Source organism: Vulpes lagopus, chromosome 8 (genome assembly GCF_018345385.1).
Source record: "Vulpes lagopus strain Blue_001 chromosome 8, ASM1834538v1, whole genome shotgun sequence".
Taxonomy (NCBI): Eukaryota; Metazoa; Chordata; class Mammalia; order Carnivora; family Canidae; genus Vulpes; species Vulpes lagopus.
In genome coordinates this window covers 14803804-14828203 of record NC_054831.1, presented here as the reverse complement: position 1 = coordinate 14828203, position 24400 = coordinate 14803804, and the positions used below count along the sequence as shown (strand labels likewise).

The window sequence follows — 24400 nt, the reverse complement described above, 5'->3', positions numbered from 1 at the left end:
TCATAGCAATCCTAGTCCTGAACAGTATCCCTCTTCTTATTACACAAATGATAAATTTGGAGCACAGAGAGGATAAATGGATTTCCAATGGTGACTCAGCTAATAAGTGGCAGCTGAGCTAAGACCTGAGCGCATTTTTCTTGGTCTGCTCAATACTGCCTCCTTGTGCAAAAGAAAAGTAATGGTCTTTGCCGTTTCAATCTGGACTATACATTGCAGGGAGAGATTTAGATTTAACATAAATGCAAATAGCATTGCACCTGGGTGACAATAGATGTTCCGTAAATGTTGGTTTCTCTTACTCTTATATTCCTGTTTCTAGAAGATTACTATACATTTAGTTTGGTCAAAAGTACAAGATAATTTTTTTTTCTGAATCAAAGAAATTGGAATAATAGTTCTATGGTAATAGAAATGTCCCAGAGGAGGCATGCCAAAAGTAATCTCAAAACATGTTACAGCAAAGTCTCTTGGGATAAAAAGGGCAAGTTCGTTATGCTCTGAGATGTCCTGTTCCCCTCATGGTTTATGAGCTGGAAGGATCCCTTAAAGGGATCTGTCAAGACTGACTTTATAGTTTCATCCAGGTTGGGCACGAGCCACTTTATTAAGCCAAAGGAAGACGCTTCTTGTGCCAGCTAAAATTGTACTGCTTCCATCCAGAAACAAGCAGAAGTCAAGTAATGTTTGAAATACAAATCCACTCCAACCCACTGCTTCAACAAAGAAGGTAAACGAGTGACAGAGGGCACCTACAGAGCACCTGTAATTTCACATAATTGGCCAAAGGACTTCATTGTTCCATGATGCAAATGAAAGATCATTAATGGGCAGTAAAAAGGGGTGGAGGGTAAGAAGAATGCGTAACCGAAGACAGTTAATGCTTTCAGGGGAGATTGGCACATCAGAGCTCGGCTGTAATATGCAGTTGGCTAATTTCACTGAGGTATTGAACAAATGATAGATGGGGGATAGTTAACAGGCACCATGACAGCAATAATGAAGATACTCCCTGCCAGCAGAAGACCTCTGCTCCCGCTTCCTATTTAAATGACTTCTCATACCGCTGAATACCTGCTTGTCAAGAGTACTGGTTACCTATTCCCTCATGACTCAGGATGAGATACTTTCGCTCCAAAGGACCGTCTAGCTATCTACCACCAATCTCCCCATGCCCCCCTTCTCCTCTATTAATGTGATTTACCTAGGAAAGTGCAAAGCTAGGAAATTGAGCTACAAGGAAAATTGAACTTAAGAGCAGCACTGCAATTTCTACCCAGTTTGATGCTTTTCATTGCTTCTAAGTGGCTAGCGGTCTTCACTGTTTTCAGGGCACCACAATGTCAGGACAGACAGCCTTTAGATTTAATTGGCTGTCATTATGGTGCTGTGTTTATGCCTTAGGAAGGTCAGATGAGATGTATAAGCCTGTGTAAGGTTTTCTAGAGACAAAGACCAAGAGAAACAGGAGAACAAGGCGTGGTATTTGGACGGAGAGGAGTTGTGCTAGTATGTCCAGGTTTCGGAGACTGATTAGTAAGGAGGTAAATGACTTTCCTAATGACTTGGAAGGCAAGCCAAGAACACTTCATGAAATTTATACATACTATGACTTTAGAATCATTTTAAGCATTATTCAATTTAAGACCAGGTCTAATAGGTGGAGTGTTTGTTAACCTTACAACCATTTTAATTTTCTGATTTCTCTCAAATATGCAAGGATCCCATGATTTCACCTAGATAGTAACTATGCAAAAAATATATATATGTAATATATATGCAATATGCAAATATATATGTTATATATATTCACCTAGATAGTAACTATGCAAATGTATTTTGCATGTATATGCAAATACATACAATATATATGTTATTGTATATATATTTGCATATTGCCATAGCACAAAATTATATTGAATAAAAATCCTTATGTTATAAAGAGAAAGCTGTAAATGGCAGTTTGATGTATGACAAAGAGATTAAAGGTACATTTTAGACCTTTTCAAGCATGAGTAATTTAAAAAGGTGCAAAAATGAAAAGAAATGCATGACCAAATGTACTATTAATAATATGGCTTTCCATTTGGGAAATACAAAGTTCAGTGTTGACTTAAATCTGAGTGAAATAGGGTCAGGAGGTCAACATTCAGATTCCAGGGGACTTATTTAATAATAGGGAGAGGAATACTGAAAATCATAAAGAGAAATCCTAAATGTTCTGGTCTCTGCTATCCCACCTGGTCAAAGGATAAGCACATCCATAAAAATTCCACTGTTTATGGAGTGTCTGTGATGGGCCAGGAGTTTGAGTCATTATTTGGAAACTCCAAGAGAACTTTGAAAGGCAGGTATTAATATTCCTACTTGGCCCTTGAGAATCCTAGAGTTTAGAGAGGCAAGTTGACTTACCAAAGGTCATTCTACTAATGTATGTTTAAGCTTGGATTTGAGTCCAGCTCTACCTCCAAAATTTCTCCATTCACAGTGCTATACACACAGCAATGTCAACATCACTCGGAAGGCCCAGATGTACCTGATAATTTTGGTGACCTTACTTTCAAGGACTCTTGACAGAATAGTTTATATTCCATGCAGAGCACTCACAGCAAGGTTTCCCTCTGGCTCTCACTGCTACCACTCATGTGATCTGAGGTTTCTCTTCTAAGCCCACCTCCTCTCTAGGACATCTCTCTGGCTCTCCTCTGTGCCCCTTTCAGCTCAATACAGTTAGTAAAACTTCATAAACATGTGATCACAGTGTGAAAACTAGGCATAGATTAGGTTTGTAGAGGTCAATTTCTCTTGCTATTGGGATATGGACCTGGCTGGGGTGGTTGTTTTCACACTCACTTCCAGGCCACCTTCATTAGCAATATCAGTGGGCCACATACCCATGTAGTCTATCACTGTTTTGTGAACCTCCTCACTTTAGTGTTCATGGACAGCCCCACAGGCAGGCTGCTGGTGACACAAGGGCCAAGTACAAACCTATAAAGGGGGGGTGGGTTCTTTCTTGGAAGGGGTTTACTACCTGGAATCAGATCTTTATTCTCTTGGGTCCTAGGTCCTTCTTTCAGGCTCCTGTCAAAATCAGGCCTTTGTCAATTTCTCTTCAGTGTTGTTCCAGAATTTCACCTCTCCCATTTATCTTTGCTCTTTCACTTTGGGCAAATGGGAGGTGTAATAGAGCAGAGAAGAAGAATACTTACTTTGCATATGTATTGTCCAAGTAATGTGGGACAAGTTAGTTAAACCCCTCTAAAGCTCAGTTCTCTCTCTCTCTCTCTCTCTCTCTCTCTCTCTCTCTCTCTTTCTCTCTCTCTCGGGTGGGGGAGAGGGTGGTGCATAGAGGGAGAGAGTCTTAAGCAGACTCCATGCCCAGTGTGGAGCCTGACTCAGAGCTTCTAACCCTGAGATCATAACCTCAGCAAAAATCGAGACTCAAACATTTAACTGACTGAGCCACCTAGGTGCCCCTCTCTATTATTTTTAATAAGAAAAACAAATACAGTACCCACCTCATGAGTTTGTTATGAGGTAAAATGACAAATTTAAAACACATAATGTTTCACACATAAAAAGCACTTAGTAAGGGACTGCTGACACTATTCATATTATCATTATTCAAAAAGGGTTTTCGGGCAGCCCCGGTGGCTCAGCGGTTTAGCGCCACCTTCAGCCCAGGGCGTGATCCTGGGACCTGGGTTGGAGTCCCACATCCGGATCCCTGCATGGAGCCTGCTTCTCCCTTTGCCTGTGTCTCTGCCTCTCTCTCTCTCTCTCATAAATAAATAAAATCTTTAAAAAAAATAAAAGTTTTTCTACTTCTCCCTCCCCCTTGTTCCTCTCTCTTGCTTCTCTAAAACCTTCCAGTTCTCAACAACTTCTTGTCCCTCATCTCTACCTCCACCCACCCCAGAAGCTCCCCTCAAGACTCTCAATCTCTCCTGCTGGGATTACAAATTCTCTTGCCCCACCTCTCCTAGCTACTTATCTCTGGGACTATTGTCTCCTCTCAATAACCACATTAGCATAAATGTTATTATCTCTAAAATCCAATTAATTTCAATTACTGTGGCCCTAGACAGATTGCCAGTGCTCTCAATTCATGGAAGATTCTAAGAAAGTAAGTGTTGCCTCTCACTTCAATTTTACATGGCTGTAAGGACCATGGAAAACAGATGGAGAACCAGATACAGACCACCTCAAATCCCATTTACTCAATCATTCCAACTGTCTCAAGATGTAGGTTTTTTTTCTAGAGTGAAGATTCTCACAACATTGTCTGGCTTTAACTGGTCTCTGCTGGACATGTTTATAGATTGCAAACAAATAAAATGGGCAAAAAATGAGCAGCAAGAGAGATGCTAGGGGATGATCTAGAAGCATGTACAACCAAAGTAGGAATAATTAAGAACTGACTATATATGTACACCTGTCTTTAACATCCTAAAATTGCAATTTTAGTCAACATATTCGATACCAAACCATTGAATCTTGATTAGTCCTACTCGGTCTATTTTATTAATTCCTTCAACATCTGTCTATTTGATGAATATCCACTGTACACCTACCATGTGACAGGCATTCTATTCTGGACTGGGCAAGGAAGAGGACAGACAGGGTCTCTCTCAAGCCTTTATTTGATGTAGAAGATAGTCACAAGGTACTTTTGCTGACTATTATTTCAAGTCATTAATACCTCTGATCCCTCTCATCAACATTGATACTTGAGAAGATATAGTAGAATAAGAAATTTTTCTCTCGTTGATAATATCTCAAGGCTACGTGTAGCCCCTGGGGCTTAGGGAGGTTTTGGCTGTCCTTTGATAGTTCTAACCCATAGGTTTGGGTTATGTTAAAAAACAAAATAATAACAGGCTCAAAATGGAGTCACTTATGCTAAGCCCCACATCACCAAACTAAGACTTAATTACAGCTTCAGCTTCTCCCAAAACTGAAATCTTAAACCAGTCAAACAAGAATTACTGTTGGCACTAGTGAAGCAGTCTGCCTAACAGACCTCTGCCATCCCCTGAAGGAAAGTGGCCTTGCCACAACCAGTCCATTCTTTGATAGTATAAATTCCTTGTCCTGCCTCCCTCCGCCTATAAAGTCTTTCATTTTGTACACCTCCTCAGAACTCCTTTCCTTTTTTTTTTTCTTTCTTTTTAAGAAATTATTTATTTCCCATTTTGTTTGCCTTTGTGGAAAAGCAGCTTACCTTTGTGGAAGACCACTCAGTGGTTGTTCCTACCCATTCAGTGGCCTGAGCAGTGGGAGCTGCAGATCAGCCTTTAATGGCAGGCTGAGCACTCCAGTGTTCAGTAGGGACCTGCTGGCCAGGCACAGAGGGCACCTGGACACCTGCAGACCAGTCCACAACTTCAGACGGAGTAGTAATCAACTCAGGAGCTAGAGAAGTCCATTCACCCTGAAATTCCTCCTTCGTCACAGCCTTTACAGCATCAGCCAGCTCTCCCTTTTTAGTCTCTTCAGGATCTCTGTAGCAATAGAGTTCAGGCATGACCTTCCAAGGGTGTTCATGGGAAATGGTGCCAGGCACACTCAGAACTTCCTGGGCCAGCATGCACCACATCAAACCCATTGAGTGAGCTCCCTTGTTATTGCAAAGGAGGGCAATGTCCACATAGCACAAAGGAGGATCTGGTAGGCAGGTTAAGGTAAGATGCCACTGTGAGACGCTGGTGGTCAGCCCTAGAATCAGCAACCACCAGAGGTCTCTGCTCCTGGAAGGCTGCCTGGATCTGGTGAGTGAAGTTTCCAGGAATGAAGTGGCCAGCGATAGGAGTGGCTCCTGCAGTAGCAGCTCACTGGCCACAGCTCACTGGCCACAATTCCTGGGTGATTTGACCCTGACATCAGCCAGGTTTCTAATGGCAATAATGGCATGAGCTGCCAGCAGAAGCTTCTCCTAAGTTCCCTTCAGATCTATGATATAGATGCCATCACTATTCCTTTTGAAGATGTACTGTTCCATTTGGAAGTCTAGGCTGGTGCCACGTACGTGGGTTCCTGCTGCAAGGAATTTGAGGATATCCTCCTCCTTCAATTTGCAGGACCTAAAGGGCTCTGGACATTGTGAAAGTTTCCCTTTAAGTTACGACAAGAACAAGGAACAACATCATATGGATCCCTCCCTGGGTCGTGTGGAAATACTCAGAGCTCCTTTCTCATCTGTTAGATGATGCTACCCAATTCATGAATCTTTGAATAAAGCCAATATGATTTTTTAAAATTTACTCAGTTAACTTTTTTTTTTTTTTTTATCATTTAAGGTTGACCCTTTTCTATACATAATGAGTCTTGTAACTCTATCAGTGGCCCTCTCCACCCAGATAACACTGTCATGCCCAGAACAAGACATTCCCTAATGCTCCCAAGCAGTTGTCATCAACAGACAGAGTTAGAACGTGGGTCATAGTTCTGGTTCCTTTGTGTTCCCAATTCTCTTTCAAGGGCCATTTTTTCTTGTATTTTTTCAGGAAGTATTTTAGTAATACCTCTACTGAGTACTTAAAGTGACAGGTCTCGTGCTAAAAACATCACATACATTTAAGCTTCAAATTAGACATTATTATCCTTACTTTACAGAATAAGAAAGGGAGGACTAGATGGATTGTGACATTTCCCTTGGTCATTCAGTTTGTAGATGACAGGGCTTGGACCACCATCTTCACTTAGTACATGGAGATAGACAAGCACACAGTCTGTTTCCTGGCCACAGGCTGCCACTTGCCAGCTGGGCTCAGTTACTGTCTTTGAGTGTGAGTTTTTTGAATATAAAGTCAGTGTTTTGGCCTCTACATGTAATATACATTTCTTAATGTATAAGATGCTAAAGCCTTCTCAGAGAGCCAAAGGGGTTAAAACCACTGAAGTGTGATGCTAAAGTCTTAACTGCTAAAACAGTGAAGGGGAGATGGAATCTCCATTTGTACTAAGTGGGCATGCTGCCCCCACAGCTGGTGACTCAGGATACAGGCTTCACATCTGGAACTCTGCTGGGCTTAGTGGCAGTGGCTTGGGAAAACCTGGTCTCCAGGAAGCCAGCGGCCCCAGGATAGGGGGATAGTGTCTGACGTGAGGACACAATAGAAGGTGCAGACTCCAGCAAAGCCCAAACACACTCATTTCCCCTTCTCTTTATACAAATGTTTCGCGGCTGGAAGAACCCCCTGTGTGCAGAGGCAGGTGGCCAGGCTGGGCTGACAGGAAAAACATTCGCTCTCTTGCCCCGCCTCCTTTTCCAGCTTTTTCAATTAGTTCCTCTTCTTAATTTTTGCTTATTCCCTGTTGTCCACACCCTTCCCCATTTCCTTTAGGGTTTCATTAAAGGCCAACCATCTGCCCCCAGTTAAATGATTCTCTCTGAAATTTTAATCCCTAAAACAACAGCGTCAAGTTCAATTCACAAAGGCTCAACTGTTGCATGAATAATTGGGATTGGACTCCTCAGCTGCACCTATAAAATGTATGTGGCTGGAATCTACCACTGGGAAGCACCATTACCATGGGACTTATGATAATTAGTGGGGTTAAGTAGCTAGGGCCAGGGAGTCCTACACTTTGCTAGGAGTCCTGGAATGACCTGAAGCTGCTCTTCCCCTGATGGACCCAAGAGGTTTTCCAGGCTTCAGGGATAAGAGTAAACTTTCCAGGTCTTGGGCTGGAGTGTCTCAAGGGACTTCCAGAATTAGAGATGCAGACACCAAAACCCTCCCCCTTCCTGATTTTGGTTTATTCTGGTAAAAAGGGAACAATTTCTTCCTTTCAACCCCTAGGCTTGCCTTAGCTTTCTCCAGCTCATCAGCATATAAAGTAATTTTGATAGAACCCCTGTAATGCTTTCTCTCTAAAGGATTTTAATACCCTTCTGAGTGACATTTAATATGATAACAGTATGTAATTTTGATATGAAGCTGTTTTCCAGGAGTTAAAGTCCTAACAGTCCCACTGATCAGACTGACAATGGCTTTCCTGATCATTATTAAATTCCCTGTGATTAGAAAATGGGCCGGTGCTATTGATTTAAGCTCTTTGAGTTAAGCTAAGCTTTAGAGGACTTTCACAAGGCACAAAAAAAGGCATTTGGTATTGTATTTTATTTTCCCAATTAAAGCACTTTTCAAAGTACAAATAGCAAACAGCCAGGCATTAGGCCCAGGCTCCAGGAAGAAAGGTGAGAAGCATTCATGGAGAACAGAGCACCAGAATTCATGTCCCCCAACTGCAGACTCTGGAAGGTAAGATAGAAGGGCATGAGGTCGGACATTCCCACAGGCAGGATGCTTCCAACTCCCAAAGGTGCCTGAGCCAAAGATGCTTTAAATGCAATTTCAAACCTCCCATAGAGGGAGAGGTCATCCATCTTAGAATTCCCAGAGTAATTTCAGTTTCATGGACATTGTCCTGTGGTCACCTCATAATTGTCAAACTTTGTGTACAAATTTTGCATCAAGAAATTATCGTAAAAAAAAAAAAGAAGTTATCACTGAATCTCTAAAGGTTAATGACTCCAGTCTATCTTTTCAAATTAATAAGTGGGGAGAGAATGTGCGCAATAGTGTTTCTATTACCACCTAAAGCTCTAGAGAAAACAGGGATCCCAAGAGGAAAATCTTGAGCAATTTCAGGGTATTAAGATTTCTGAGGGAAAGACACTTGAGATTTGCAGGTGTGCCTGCAGTCCCTGTTTGTTGCCCACATGATAAGCAGTTTGAGTGATTGTGTTCAGGCCTTGAGCACGCCTTCTCTTAACTGCATATCTTCTCTAATCCCCACAAACCCCAGGAGAGCCTTTCCAAACCCAGTTGTTGCTGCCTCTCTTGCTCCAAGGTCCTGGTGTCCAAGGTCTTCTTTAGTTCTGCCCATGAGGACCTGAACATCCGTGCTAGGAAACTTGTGGTATGCATTCTGGATTCTGGCAGTAGTTTTTGGTTTTTTGGTTTTTTACCATGGTCCATAGTAAAGAATACACTTTTACCCCACAACCCAACCCAGCCCATGACATATTCAACACTGAAACAAGTTTCACCAAACACTAGTATAGCATGGTGGGTACATTTTTAGGTCACAGCCCATAAAACTGATGCCATGACTAGCAGGTTCCCACCTGCAAAGTGGAAACTTCTCTATTATGATTTCAATCAAGAATCATAAATACTCATATATTAATTTATCTAAAAAAAATACCTAGAGAGCACAGGGCATGCACCCATTTCTATGTTAGGTATTGTGTGTGGGTAAAAGGAATACAACAGTTTCCCCCCTCAAGCAGCTCATAGTCTATTTCAAGAGCCATAACTGACATGTGAGAAAATGTAAGGAACAATTCCAAAAAGAATTGAAATTGGGTGCTCAGATGCTGAATGGGTCTATGCTTTGGGTATTTTAAGGAGGGAGGGGTGGAGAGAGGAGATGTGCACAAATGAAGTTGGGGAAAGCTGGGAAACTCTTTTCATCCTCAAGGGAGGGGCTGCAGCTCCTGTACCTACCTCCCTGTCTGTTCCCAAGGGTCCCTGCACATTGCGGGCTTTGAATAATTGTGCTTTGAATGACTCTGTGGTTAGATATTAATAGGCTTACCACTATATCCAATAGTTCCTATTTATTGAGTAACTGCAGTGTGCCTGGCATTGTGCTGGGAGTTTAACCTAGTTATCACATTTATTCCTCATAATGAGCTAGTGTAGCAGTGCTACTATCCCCAATTTATAGGTGAGGAAATCAATCCTCGGGTATGATCAATGGCTTACCCAAGGTCACAAAGCTTAAGTAAGTAGTGGATCTGAGAATTAAACTAGACTTCTTGAATCAAAGCAGATGCTCCTTCCACTCCTTCAAAGGATAAGATGGATTTAGGTAACTTTTTTAGGAGGCCAATGAAGGCAGAGAGCCTAGGAAGGGAGATGGTGTAAGCACAGTGCATGGCATCTTTCAGGAACAAAGGAAATCAGCAAGATAGAAGTGGAATTTAAATTTTAGGAGAAAACAGTGAAAGACCAGGTTAGAGGGAGATGGAAAGGGAAAAACAGCTTGAAAATGAGTTAAGGTTGCTGAAAAATAACAAGAATAAGAACAATGCCAATAACAACAGCAACAATATTTCTGCTGAATATGCTAGGTACCATTTCAAGGTCTTTATGCGTTAGTAATTTCATTCTATGGTTAAAGAAAGCTTAGGCACAAAAAAAGCTGAATAACTTTTCCAAAAACCCAAGCAGAATCATTTCTAATAATCCTATTAGTATAGTATGAAGTTGGTGTTGCCACTACTACTATGTTATCATTGCTCCCCCATTCTTCATAAATCCAGCTTTTTTTTTTTTTTTTATGATGGTCACACAGAGGGGGGTGGGGGCAGAGACACAGGCAGAGGGAGAAGCAGGCTCCATGCACCGGGAGCCCGACGTGGGATTCGATCCTGGGTCTCCAGGATCGGAGCCCGACGTGGGATTCGATCCTGGGTCTCCAGGATCACACCCTGGGCCAAAGGCAGGCGCCAAACCACTGCGCCACCCAGGGATCCCCTAAATCCAGCTTTTTTCCAGGTTGCTCAATGGTCAGCATGAGTACAGGGTACCTGCAGTGGGCAGATGTTCTTAGATCCCTTCATCAGGGTTGATTCCTCCAATCCCCAGCTGGTTAGAACAATTCACAGCTGAATCCTTCACTAGGAATTGCTCTCAGTCATAAGGAATTGCTGGAAGGTTATGCTCCTTGTAAGAGACAAACTGTGGCCAATGATGAGCTGATATGAGACTCTAAAGCCTCAGCACCTTTGCCTCAACTGGGGAAATAGTGAAAGGCCAGCCTGGCTCTAAGCTCCTCACGCAATTGACTGACCTCTCAGTGAAAAGTGCATTTAAGGTCAGTTGCTCCTCCTCCTACTTCTTCCTCCTCTTTATTAATCTTACCTTTCGCATTTTTGGGGGGCGGGGGAGGGGATATGTGTTTCTCCCAAGAGCACTTCTCAATATACCCTGAATTAAATTTCTGTCTTGTAGCCTGTTTCCAGAGAACCCAATATAAGCCATTTATACCAGGAGTGATCTTATAAAGTGGACTATAAAATAGAAGTTTGGAGGTGATTACCCCTCTGGCCAGCTGGAGATGTAGACACCATCACTGGTGGTTGGTGGGTGTATTACGGATAGTCTCTGATGTGCTGTTACAGTGCAATTACAAATGTCTACCAAATGTGTTAGGACACTAGTGCAAGATAAAGCAGTGGTTGGAGTAATGTCTCTGGAATGGATAAGCATGCAAGGAAATAACAACTAGAACAACCATAGAATAGGTGGCTGTTGCTGAGTGTCACTGATTCATTCACGGCAAACAGAAGAATCTGGCTCATAGTAATTTATTGACAATTCAAGGCAAAATGATTTTCTTTTTTTTAAATTTTATTTATGTATTCATGAGAGACACACAGAGAGAGGCAGAGACATAGGTAGAGGGAGAAGCAGGCTCCCTGCAGGGAGCCCAATGCAGGACTCTATCCCAGGATCCCAGGATCAGGACCTAAGCCCAATGCAGATGCTCAACCACTGAGCCACTCGGGTGCCCCAAGGTAAAATGATTTTCAAGGAAAGCAGGATCTCCTTGGCAGCATTAAAGAACATTTTGAACTCCTGAAGCACAAGGCCATTAGCACGAAGGACTAGGTTCAGGACTTAACCATGGAAGAGCAGCAGAGCTTCAGAGGAGGTTCAGTTCCTCCCTTGCAAGTCTCTTACACCAACGTCAAAGCCATAACAGAAAAAGAGTGGAACTTTGAGACATAGGATGTGGTTATCTGGGTTAATGTAAATGAGAATTTTGAACTCCCTATTTCTTCCAAAACTGTGAACCGGCAGAAGTGGCCTATTCCCCAAAATGGAAGATAGTGAGCACCTCCCTTCATGAGTATCAGTCAGAGGTCTCAAATGAGTCAGGTGCCTTACAAGATTTACTGGCTGCCCTCAGGATCCCTGCTTCAATCTCCCCTTTTATTAATCAGGCTAATAGGGATCATGAACAAAATCATGATTGAATCAAGACACAGACAACAAGATCATCTAAGGGAAGAGAGGAGCTAATAAATACAGAAGGAGTTGGAAGTGGATTGGACTAGATCCCAAGGGTGATGGATCAAGGGAAGGAACAAGGTCAGTTAAGAGAGAATTGGTTTTAGCTGGCAAATATATTAAAATTTCCTCATAATACATAATTCAGCGCTCTGGCAAGAATTCTGGGAGAAGGCACTGATAAACTCCAGGTTGAATCTGTAAATCTTGGAAAAACCAATGGTCTACACTAAACAGATATACCAGAACTTCCATGACAGATGATGGAAGATGAGTTCAAAGGCTCAAGAAAGTGGAGATTATAAGGTGGACATTGGCAGAAAAACTACCAGCTAACAATGTTCCATGGCAGACTAGGAGGACAGCCCATTTATTAAAGTGATAAGGAATGTGCTGGGAAAGTGACACCAGCACCATTAAGATGCTCAGGGTTCTGTCCTCTTACAGTGGGACCTGACAGTAGGAGATGCTAATACAGAATTGGACTTCCTGATGGCAACGGGAATGCTAGGATCTCAAAACCCAGATAGATCATGGTGGATGACAATAGACACTGCCAGTAACCAAAAAGCATCCCCAAATGTAACTATCATCCACTATAGTACCTTTATTAGAGTAAATTAACACAGACTCCAGTACATGATATGCAGACACTACTCTGGTAAAGCCATTCCTTCCCTCCTCCCTTTCACAAGCAGTGTGTGCTTACAAACCACAGTATACATTTATAGTCTTGCCCCAGGACTTTGTTAATTCACCTTCCTTCTACCAAAGAGAACTGAAACATCTGAATATTCCAAAACCATAAATTAGTCTACCATCTTGGTAATATCATACTAACTAGACCGGGCAAGTAAGAAGGGACAGATGTGTTGGAGGCCTTGGTAAAGTACACATACTCCAGAAGGAATAGATGAACTCTACAAAGTTTTAGGGTCTTGCCACAGCAGTGAAATTTTTAGTGTCCAGTGGTCTGGGGACATAGAAGGAAATTCCCCAAATAAATGACTAATTATTGCATTTCGCATCTCCCACCACTAAGAAAGAAGCACAACGCATTATAGGTTTCTTCGGATTCTGAAGGGAACATATTTTACACTTGGAAAGCTGCCCTGACCCACTTACCAGGTGACATGAAAGGCTGGCAGCTTTAAATGAGGCCTAGAAAGGGCTCTGCAGCAGGTCCAAGCTGTGGCACAAGTAGTCCTGTCATTTGGCCATACAACCTGGCAGACCTTGTAGTATTAGAGATTTCTGTGTTTAGAATAAAAACACCAAGTAATGCTGATGCCAAGCCCCAGTAGGAATCACAATGTGACCCTTAGGGTTTTGGAGCAAGATCATGCCATTTGCAACACTTGAAAGGCAGGACCTAGCTTGCCATGAGATCCTCGTAAAGATGGACTATTTGAGAATGGGCATCATGGCCCATCAGGAGCCAGGCCTATCATACCTATGAAGTCATAAAATCAGGCCAACCCAGAGCCAATTCTTTGTAAGCTGGGAGAGGTATATCTGGGAGTGGCCATGAGCATGATCTGCTAGTAAGCTATATAAGAAGGTAATCTCAAAAAAAAAATAAAAGGGGGTAATCTCAATCCCCATGTCACCTACCATTGATGATGCCTCCCTCTTATAGCTCACATCTATTGCTGGGGCTAGGCTGTCCAGGGGTGGGGGTTTGGGCTTCCTATACCCAGCTGATGGAGAAAGAAAAGGTCTGAGCTTATTTCATGGACAGGTCATCTTGGTAAGTCAGTGTGAGCTGAAAATGGATAGCTATTACTCTATGGCCTCAAGAGGAGTGTCCTTAAAAGAGAGAAATGAGGACAAATCTTACCAATTATAAAGGCTTTGGGCAGTGCATCTGGCCTTCCATTTTTTGGAGAGAGAAATGGCCCAAAGTAAAAATATTCATAGACTTGGGTATCTTTTATTGGACTGTCCAGTTGGACCAGATTCCTGAAAGGAGAAAGATTGAAAGACTAGAACAAGGTCTCAGGAAGCTCATCTCAATAAACAAATAGGAATGAATATAAAATAAAGTGTGAACAATTTAGTATGGCATACTAAGAACCACAAGAGAGTACCCATAATGGGAGAGATACTAAACAATCAAGTGGACAGAATGACCAATCATTTGACATTACTGGTGTTTGTTATGGGCCACCCTAACTCCTGATAATCATGATAGAAGGGATGGAAGCTATGCATGGCTCCATCAGGATATACTGCTACTCACCAAAGATGATCTAGCTACTGCTGCCACTGAATATTCAACCCACCAGTGACATAAATTAAGGCTAAGTCCCATATTTGGCACCATTTCTTAAGAAGATGAATTAGGCACTTGATAGCAAGTTGACTACTCTGGATACCTTTCACCCTAAAAAGACCAATGATTCTATTTGATTAATACCAATACATAATCCAGTATGGGCTTGCCTTTTCTATGCATAGGGCTTGCAACTACAACTATCTAAGGACTTGAAGATTTCATGAGCTGACTTAAAATCCTAACTAACATTGCCTTGGAACAAGGGACCCACTTTATGAGAAAAAAAAAAAAAAGTTCTGCATTGGCAGTGGACATTCAACCACGGGATCCACTTGTCCTGCCACCTCCTGTACCCTCAAGAGTCACAACCCTTATAGAATGGTAGAAAGGGCTCTTAAAGAAGCCACTGAGATGTCAACATGAAGACGATACCAGTACCTAGACATAGTATGGATCCTAAATTAATAGCTATTGTATGGCACTGCATCTCCTATAAGTAGAATACCTGAGTCAGAAAACTAAAAATAGGAATGGGCCCACTTAACCGTCGACCTATATTCCACTTGGGAATCTATTCTCTCAATCCTACAACCTTAGGCTCTGTGGGTCTAGACATCTTAGTTCTCAGAGGGGAGATACTCTGACGTAGGTTCTCAGTAAGAGTTCATTAAACTTTAAGCTACCACTGCCAGCAGTCATTTTGAATTACTCATACTAAAAGACCAATAGGCATGGAAAGGAATCGTACGACAGAAGTCGGGGCTGCTGCTAGACAATGGGGGCAGAATAGAATATCTCTGGCACTGAGACATCCCTTAGTGTTCACATGCCCTGTTTTAAGGTAAATTGAAAGATACAGTAGGCATGTCCTAAGAAAAGCATAGCAACCAGGGGCTCGGATCCCTAAGGGATGAGGATCTGGTTCACCCCACCAGACTTAGAATAGTAATAGTGTGAGTCAAGGTGAGGAGTATTTAGAATGGTGACAGAGTGGGGAGAAAGTATCAGGTAGGGCTTCAAGGTCAACTGTAGCAGTAAGAGGTATGGTTTGTCTCACTAATCCTTTGCCTGTAAATTGCTAGAAAATGAGACCAATCAGAATCCTGAAGGACCTTTTTCAGGTTGAGATGTAATGTTAGTAGATCTGAATGACACTAAAGTTAGACTGTAGGAGAAAAGATCCCTCTTTCTCCTAACATCCATCCCCCTTGCTGCCATAGCTGCAACCCTCCCCGGGAATCAACCCTTGGCTGCAGAGAACTAATTCATCCAAGGTTACCCTCCTTCCTCGGGGGCAGCCCATAGTCAGGGACTGGCTAATGTGAGGACACAGATCCTGTACCCTTGACCCATTTTAAGAAAATTCTGAAGGTCTGGCTCAGCTCCAGAGTTCTCTTTGGGTTCAACTGAAACTTTGGTTGTAACAGCATTGCTGATCAGTTTTTCCCATCGCCTAATCCAGTCCTCCTGACCTTCCTACAGGGTGTCTTCTAAGAGCAATCCACAGGAAGCCCTCTACATGTTTTTCTTTGTCTCAAGGTCTGTTTCCAGTTAACTCAGACTAAGTCAGCACATATCACTTCCCTGGGGTGAGGTGTCAAATATACTTCTTATAATGGGGCGTGAATGCCCTCACCGACACTACACTTCTCTAGACTGAGTGAGAGTACACACAGATTTCTGGGCTGGTCCCACACAGATTTCCAGGACTTAGAGGGAAGATGTCTGGATATAACCAGAGTCTATCTCAGCTTGGTGGAACCACAGGGCTCGCAGACTGGCATGCTCTATAAATGAAGCCAGTGTTGCTGAACTAGAATGTGAGACACACATGCTCCCACCCAAGCATGTGGAAGGCTGCAAATTTAGGAGATGGAGGGGAAGAAAAGCCAGGCTTCTACAGAGAAAAATTAAAATGTTATTACCCACATCTCTGGCTCAGCTGAGAGTAGAAACTGGCGCCCTCTGTCTGCAAATTCACACATGAGCATCTTTGAGGTTCTCACAAAGGAAGGAAATAGCATGTATCTGGGATTAATGTCTGAACAGGAAGATGTTATGAATTACTAAATGACCTCAAAATTTTCCAGATTCACATGTATTCAACTAATAACCTCTTTCTATCTGTTCTCATGATGCTTAGTATATTTCTAAACTTTAGCATGCACCATACTATACTATAGTTACTGGAGGGAACCATTCTTAACATAATTTGAGAAATTTCAGAGAAAGAACCTAGATTATATTCATCTCCATATTCCAAAGACCTGGATGAATGAATGTGCTTTCAGTGCCTAGTTCCCAGGAGATGTAATAAATGACCAACCACCTCAAACTATTTCTAAATGGCAAGTATCAAGATGACAGAAAAGGCTACTTAGATATATGTGTGTGGAAAGTTTATATATTCTTTGTTAAGAACATCATTTTTGGATAAAGGAGCACTATACTTATTATATCTATAACAGACTTATTTGTTTTATAATCTCTTCACATTAAAAAGCATATGTTTTGTAATGTGTAAGTTTCTTAAAAGAAAGAAAGAAATAGCAATCCCAAGAGATTCTGTTCATTGTTCTAACAACAAACAGGTTTTAAGCTTGCTTTGTGAAGGTTCCTAGCCTTTTTGCCATGCTTTTGTGAGAGCCTATAAATAGGATTGTTAGTGTTCTCCAGAGAACAGAACCAATAGGACATATATATGTAGATGTAAGAGGAGATTTACTACAAGGATTGGCTCACATAATACTGGAGTTTAAGAAGTCCCATAGTCCACCATCTTGTTCTATTCTGGCCCTCAAGAGATTAGATGAGGCTCACTCACAGTGGTGAGGGCAACTTTCTTTACTCAGGCTATTGATTCAAAGCCTAATACATTTCAGAGATACCCTCATGGACATCCCCAGAAATAATGCTCAGTTATCTGAGCATCCCTTAGCTCAGTCAAGTTAACACGTAAAATTAACCATCAGAAGGTCTAAAGTTCTTTCGGGTTGAAATTTACATCCAACCTGCACTAGGAAAAAATGTGGAGACTCTTGCAGGACCAGGCTTGCAGCTGGGAACAGCTCCTCTCTGCCTCCCCTTGGCAGTGGCTGCTCCATTCTCTTCTTGTGCTACGACACTCCTGGTTGTCAGCACGTCAGCAGCCTATGAATCAGAAAATCAAAGCAAGAATTAAAATTCCACTGATAAAAACACAAGTATTTCATATTTATATGTGTATTTTTTTAATTTATTTATGATAGTCACAGAGAGAGAGAGAGAGAGGCAGAGACACAGGCAGAGGGAGAAGCAGGCTCCATGCACCGGGAGCCTGACGTGGGATTCGATCCCGAGTCTCCAGGATCGCGCCCTGGGCCAAAGGCAGGCGCCAAACCGCTGCATCACCCAGGGATCCCTTATATGTGTATTTTGAAAAATTCTGGGAACAACAATAACCAAGCTATGGAAAGAGCTGAGATGTCCTTCAACAGATGAACAGATAAAGAAAATGTGTGTATATATATACATACACACAATGGAATATTACTCAGTCATCAGAAAGGATGAATACCTACCATTTACATTGACATGGTTAGAACTGGAGGGTATTATACTAAGTGAAATAAGTCAATCGGAGAAAGACAATTATCTCATATGCAGAATATAAGAAATAGTGCAAGGGACCATAAAAGAAGACCTGGAAACTGAATAGGAAAAAATAAGAGAGGGAGACAAACCACGAGAGACTTTTAATCATAGGAAACAAACCGAGGGTTGCTGGAGGGGAGGAGGGGAGAGGGATGGAGTAACTGGGTGATGGGCACTAAGGAGAGAATGTGATGTGATGAGCACTGGGTATTATATGCAACTGATTAATTATTGAAAACTACATCTGAAACTAATGTTGTAGGATATGTTGGCAAATTGAATTTAAATTAAAAAAAAAGAAAAATTCTGGAAATATATATATCATGGGTGAATCTGGTTATAGGGAAATTTCGTTGGGCATATGTCTCTAATTGGATTTATTTTTACAGCATGTATCTGTACTTTAATAATTCAATACTAATAGTAAATAATAAAGATATTTCATTTAGGAAAAATATATGGGGATGAGAGAACCCATAGAAATGTAAGTGCCTGTACCTTGTGCAGTGTTTTCCAAGAGTCACTGGGGAAAAACTAATCAGTAGATCGACTTGACCTGTTACTTTGTCCCCCCATTCACACTGCTGAGGTGATAGCAGACAGTCACTGAGGGAGGCCCAAGGCACTAAGTCTCGACATTTGAGTAAGGCAGCAGGTGAGGAGGAGTCCTGGAATGTTAGAGCTACAAGGGCCTCTGAGCATCGTCTAATCTAACCCTGTGCTTTAGAAATGAGCTAGCTGAGGCCCAGCTGCCCAGGATCACACAACAACCCAGTGGTAAAGCCAGAAATAGAAACCCTTGCCTACTGTTATCCAATCCTGTTCCTTTTCACCCAGCAAAACTGTCGCTCCCATTTGTAGCTGCTAATGTTCCTAACTATAAGTGTGATCACTAACCCTCCCTCCCCAAACCCTTCTTCAAAACAGAGAAGAGAAAGGAGAAGGAAGGAAACAAAAGAGAAGCAAAGAAAAAGGGAAAAAAAAAAGTGGGAATAGGCTCATCTTATCACCTAGGTGAAGCAGGCAAGAAGAGAGCCCCTCTCTACGTCCCATCTGTTCTTCTGATTCCCAGATGCAAACAGCCCTTTGTGACACTGTTTCCCCTCCAAGTGACCTCTAGTTAAGATGAACTTTAAAGGGAAAGACAGAATGTGATTGTACCCCGGCTCTCATCAGAGATGGCCAAAGTAAGAGGCTCCCAGGGCATCGGAGATAGTCCAGGACCCCAGGGGACTCTGGGATGAATGGCAGAGGGAGAGGATGCTTCTTGTTTGAACTGTGCTCACTTTGACCCAAAAATAACTCTTTATGCCTCCTTTATGCCACCATAAGCAACTCAGAAGGAGGACGGGATATCTCCTTCATTACATGTAGGGGCAAACACTTAGTGCTCAAGCACGCACGTACATTAATTTTTGCTGTCTGTTGCCTTTATGTTTTGGAACAAGTCAGACTCCTTGGTGTAATTGCTTGATGAAACTTTTTCATCCATTCTGTTAACAGAAATTACACAGTTAAATAATAATGCCACCCCCACCCCACCACTACACCCAGGAGAAGCCCTGAAGATGTGGTCTCTCAGAAGCAACACCCAATCCCAGCTCTCCTGCCTGCCCTCTGACCCAGCCCAATCTCCAGACCTTAACATTCACTTTCCATCTTCCAAGGATGGTTGCTAGGAGACAGGAATAAAGCTGGACCAGTCCATTGCTTGTCTACTTTGGGGAGTGGGAGAACAGGGCATGCAGGGCCATGGAGAACACATGGCCTCGAGGTCACAGATGCTATCAGGGTCTCAGAAGGGGTTTCTCTGTGATGAGGCCCCTGCAACACAGAGAAAGGGGCCTCTTACTCTCAATGAGGAGTCTCTCACTCGTTCTCTGATGGTGTTGCTCAGAGTGCTTGTATAAAGTAACAGAATGCACACACGCACATATCTTTTCTTCATATTAACTAAGCCAAAATACATTTACATGCTGTTAGGACAAGAAGGGTATATGCTACGGTCTGAAGGTTTGTATCTCCAGAGATTCATATGGTGAAATCCTAACCCCCAAAGATGATGGTATTAGGAGGTAGGGCCTTTGGGAGGTGATTAAGTCACCTAGTCACTAATGGGATTAGTGTCCTTATAACAGACCCCACAGAGTTCCTGATCCCTTTCAGCATGCGAGAACACACCAAGAAATTGCAAGCTACAAACCAGAAAGAGGCTTTTCACCTGTTGTTCTTAGCCACCCGAGCTATGGCGTTTTGCTATGGCAGCCCAAATGGACTAAGGCAGACTATCAGTCAGCTTGGGCTGCCAGATGGAGCTTAACCAACATTTTCTCACAGTTAAGGAAGCTAGAAGTTCAAAATCAAGGTATCTAGTGAAGCCTCTCCCCTTTGTTGGCAGATGGCCACCTTCTCTCTTTCTTCACGTTGCCTTCCGTTCTTCCTCTTCTTATAAGGCTGTCAATCCTATCAGAGTAGAGCTCCACTCGTGTAATCACACTTAACCTTAATTATCTCCTAAAACTCCTTTCACCAAACACAGTCATACTGAAAGTTGGGGCTTTTGATGTAAGAATTTTGGGAGGACACGATTCAGTCCATCACAGGGGGAAGCCTTCTTTTCCAAAGATACCTGCCTTGATCCTCTGGCCAAGTGAAGAGTCAATTTTTAACATGATTATGGTTATCTGTTCTATAATTTAAAATTTATAGCATTAAGACTTTTTATTTTATTTAAGATTTTATTTATTCATTCATGACAGACACAGAGAGAGAGAGGCAGAAACACAGGCAGGAGGAGAAGCAGGCTCCCTGGGGGGAGTCTGATGTAGGGCTTGATCCCAGGACCCCGGGATCACACCCTGAGTCAAAGGCAGATGCTCAACCACTGAGTCACCTAGGAGCCCTGGCATTAAGACTTTTTAAAACTGGGAGCATAAACACAGCTTTATTTTAATTATATACCTGGGGAATACAAATTAGAAAGGAGCCGTCATTCCCCATGTGTTCTGAAGCCATTCCTTCCCCTTCTCCAGAAGGGGAGACTGATGCACAAGAGTGAAAGAGGTGATTCCTTCTACCTTGCAAGTGCCCTCCAGCCATACTCAGTATGGCCAGGGAAGCGTGTCCTCCCCTACCTCCCCTCACATCATGGGGCTCATGTGGGTGACATGGACTTGATCCACTTCTTTACTGGGGGCCTAACACAGTCCCCACACACAGGGACCCCCCACCAAGCCCCTTTGGAGAAAAGACATAACAATCTACTCTCCCACCACATACTTTAATCTGTACCAAAACCTTAATGCATTGCATCCTCAGCATTAAAACCAAGGTTTTGGTAGTGTTGGGACAGCCAGTATATCCCACAAGATGTAACTTTCCCTTTTGTCTGTGTAGTTATTGGCAAAAAATACAAACAGCAGGAGGGCTCTTGGGGTAGCCCATTTCTACCCAAGCCCCGAGGTCATTTCCCAGGATGCCTCCCAACCTGCTTCCACCTGATCTGCTACTTTCCAGCTGTCTGACCTTGGCACAACACCTGACTTCTCTGAATCTCAGCTTTCTCATCTGTAAAATAGGATAACAAAGCTTCCCTCATAGCATTGTGACGAGAATGAAGCAAAGTAATGTATATAAGGGATGTACATGGTGTCAAATTGTCCCTAACTAATCCTCCCTGGACACAAAGGAAAGCCTGCCAATTGAGTTGGGAAGTAGATCACAGAATATTTACACTAAAAAATGCAGCCTAAAGCAGAGAGGTTAAATTGTAGATTGTAGGGGCTGGAGAAACCTGTGAGATCGTCTAACTAGCCATTCAATGCACAAGAACAGCGACGAGGAAACTGCCTACAGAAGTAACATGGTTTGCTCAAGCTCACACAGCTGGCTAAGAGCAGAGTCGGGCTCCCACTTGGGCAAGCAGACTGGGGCTCCTACTTTTAGCCCAAAGAAAAAGATTGTGAGGGCTTTGAGAGTGAACCAGCCACTATTAAAGGTGTGGCAGCAATTTCTAAGGTGGGACTATAGTGTTTCCAAATTACTAGATATTAATCTAGGTTTGGAAGCAAGAAATCAAAATTCCCAAAATCATGTTATTTTTAAAATACTTCCAACATTCTTCATATTCTTTCTTATTAGGAATATATTTCTTAAGAAACTTATTTAACAAGGAAACAAGGAAAATTCAGTTTAGAAATATTTACAAAGGACTGCAGTTGATAGTGAGTTTTCATACTCCAAAAGGCACCAGGGAATATTTTTGGGTGGTATTCAAATAATACAGCATCCAGGTCTCCCAGCCAGACTAATAGCATCACATAGAATTGTATGTCAAATTGCCAATTTAAGGACTTAATACCCAAGCTTGTTATTTCTTGGGACGTCATTCAAAATATCTGTAGACAGTATATTACACATATACTTAGTAATATGTACTTCATTTGCATGAGTGACTAAGTCACTCATGGGTGAGGGTCGTCCAGCAGACAGGACCATAAGCACACGTTTTTAACTTGGCAATGGCTACAAACAAGATAGCTTGATCGAACTGTGATCCTACCTCTCTTGCCTGCTTCTGTCTCAGCTAACAGACTACCCACTTTAACCCTCAATGCCACACTTCAGCATTTCCTGCTCACACTTTTGACCGATCTTAGTGGACTCCATCAGAGCTGAAAGATATGTATGTGGATTATAAGGATTATAATTAATTATCCTTAATTCGCCCGGGAGACTCGTAAGACTTTCTCCCTTTTTATGATTCTCAACTAATTTTTCTCAGGATTCAGTATTCTAAAGAAAAACACAACACATATCTTCAAGAGAAACACCAGGAAGGATTTCCTACCTGAAAACTTGAGGCAGGACACCTGGGTGGCTCAGACATTGAGCATCTGCCTTCGACTCAGGTGTGATCCTGGAGACCTGGGATCCTGGGAGACCATCGGGCTCCCTGCATGGAGCCTGCTTCTCCCTCTGCCTGTGTCTCTGCCCTCTCTCTTTCTGTGTCTGTCATGAATAAATAAATAAAATCTTAAAAAAAAAAAAAAAAAGAAAAGAAAACTTGAGTCAAGCATGTGACCTCCTTCCTGCCCAGTGGCCTATACTCTGTGAGGGCCCATGGCTGGACACAGGGGACACCGAAGTCACACACAGGACAGAAGAGGTGACCACATAGTCTAGGCATTCATCCATCCAACTGAGCAGCATGCAGGAATCCCCCTGGGGTCTGGCACACCAGAGTTCCCCATAGCTGCCATAACAAATTACCTCAGGCAAGGTGGCTTCAACAGCAGACACATGTTCCATCACAGCTATGGAACCTAGAAGTCTGAGGTCAAGGTGTTGGCATGGCCACACTCCCATGAAGACTCCAGGGGAGAACCTCTCTTATAGTTGGTCTCCTAGAGAAAGAGCCTGGCTCTGCCCCATCCTAGCTTCCCAGCTCCCGGCAGGCCCTGGCATTGGCCAGCCTACAGCTACATCACTCTGGTCACCACTGCCACCATCTTCACAGGACCCTCCTCCTGCTGTGTGCCCCTGTCTCCAAATTTCTCACTCCTTAAAAGGACCAGTCTTTGTATTTAAGGCCCACCCTCATTCAGATGACCCATCTTAACCAACTATATCTGAAAAAGTCTGTGTCTGAATAAGGCCACCTTCACAGGAACCAGGAGTTAGAATTATTTTTGGATACACAACTCAAAACACAACCAGCTCCAATAGTCAGCAAGTCAAACATGGTCCTGGCTAGTCCAAAGTTTACTAAGTAAAAGGGCAAGTATTTTCAATGTACAAGCATCACCTAGGGTGAAGGGAAGCATGACCCCAAGTGGAGTAGGAGGAGAAGCCACTCACTCCGAGTGGTAATCAGGGAAGGTTTCCTGGAGGAAGAAGCATCTATGTGACAGAAGCAGGATTTGTCCTGAGGGGAGTGCCAGAGAAAAATACAGCAGTGAATGAAGCCCTGGGGTTAAATGAACAAGGTCTTTGCCTTTGCCCAAGTTGTCCCCTTTGCTAGAAAGCAAGTCCCCAAGATCTTAAGTGTGGCTGCCTCCCTCCAGGCCTCAGGCCTCAGCTTAAATGTCATGTCATTGGAAAGACATTCCCTGGCTAGCCTTTATCCACTCTTCTCTATTCATCACCGTAATTATTCCCATCAAGGCATTATCACACCTGCCTTGGCTATTTATTTGCTCACATATCGTCTTCCTTCAAAACCAGAAGTTTGATCCCTGAATACAGGGATCCACTATCTTTTTAATAGATACACATGTAGCACTCAAAACAGAGCCTGGTATACCACATGATAAAAATGAATTAATAAATGATTGAGTACATGAATGATCAAACCAGATGTAGATTTAATGTGGCTAGATTGTAGATTTTGAGG

The 24400-nt window shown here is 42.6% G+C and overlaps 1 pseudogene; it reads right to left on the bottom strand.

Moving 5' to 3' along the window:
* The window catches only part of LOC121497655, a 51471-nt pseudogene extending 28155 nt beyond the window's left edge, over window positions 1-23316 (bottom strand).
* Window positions 23317-24400: the final 1084 nt, after the last annotated feature.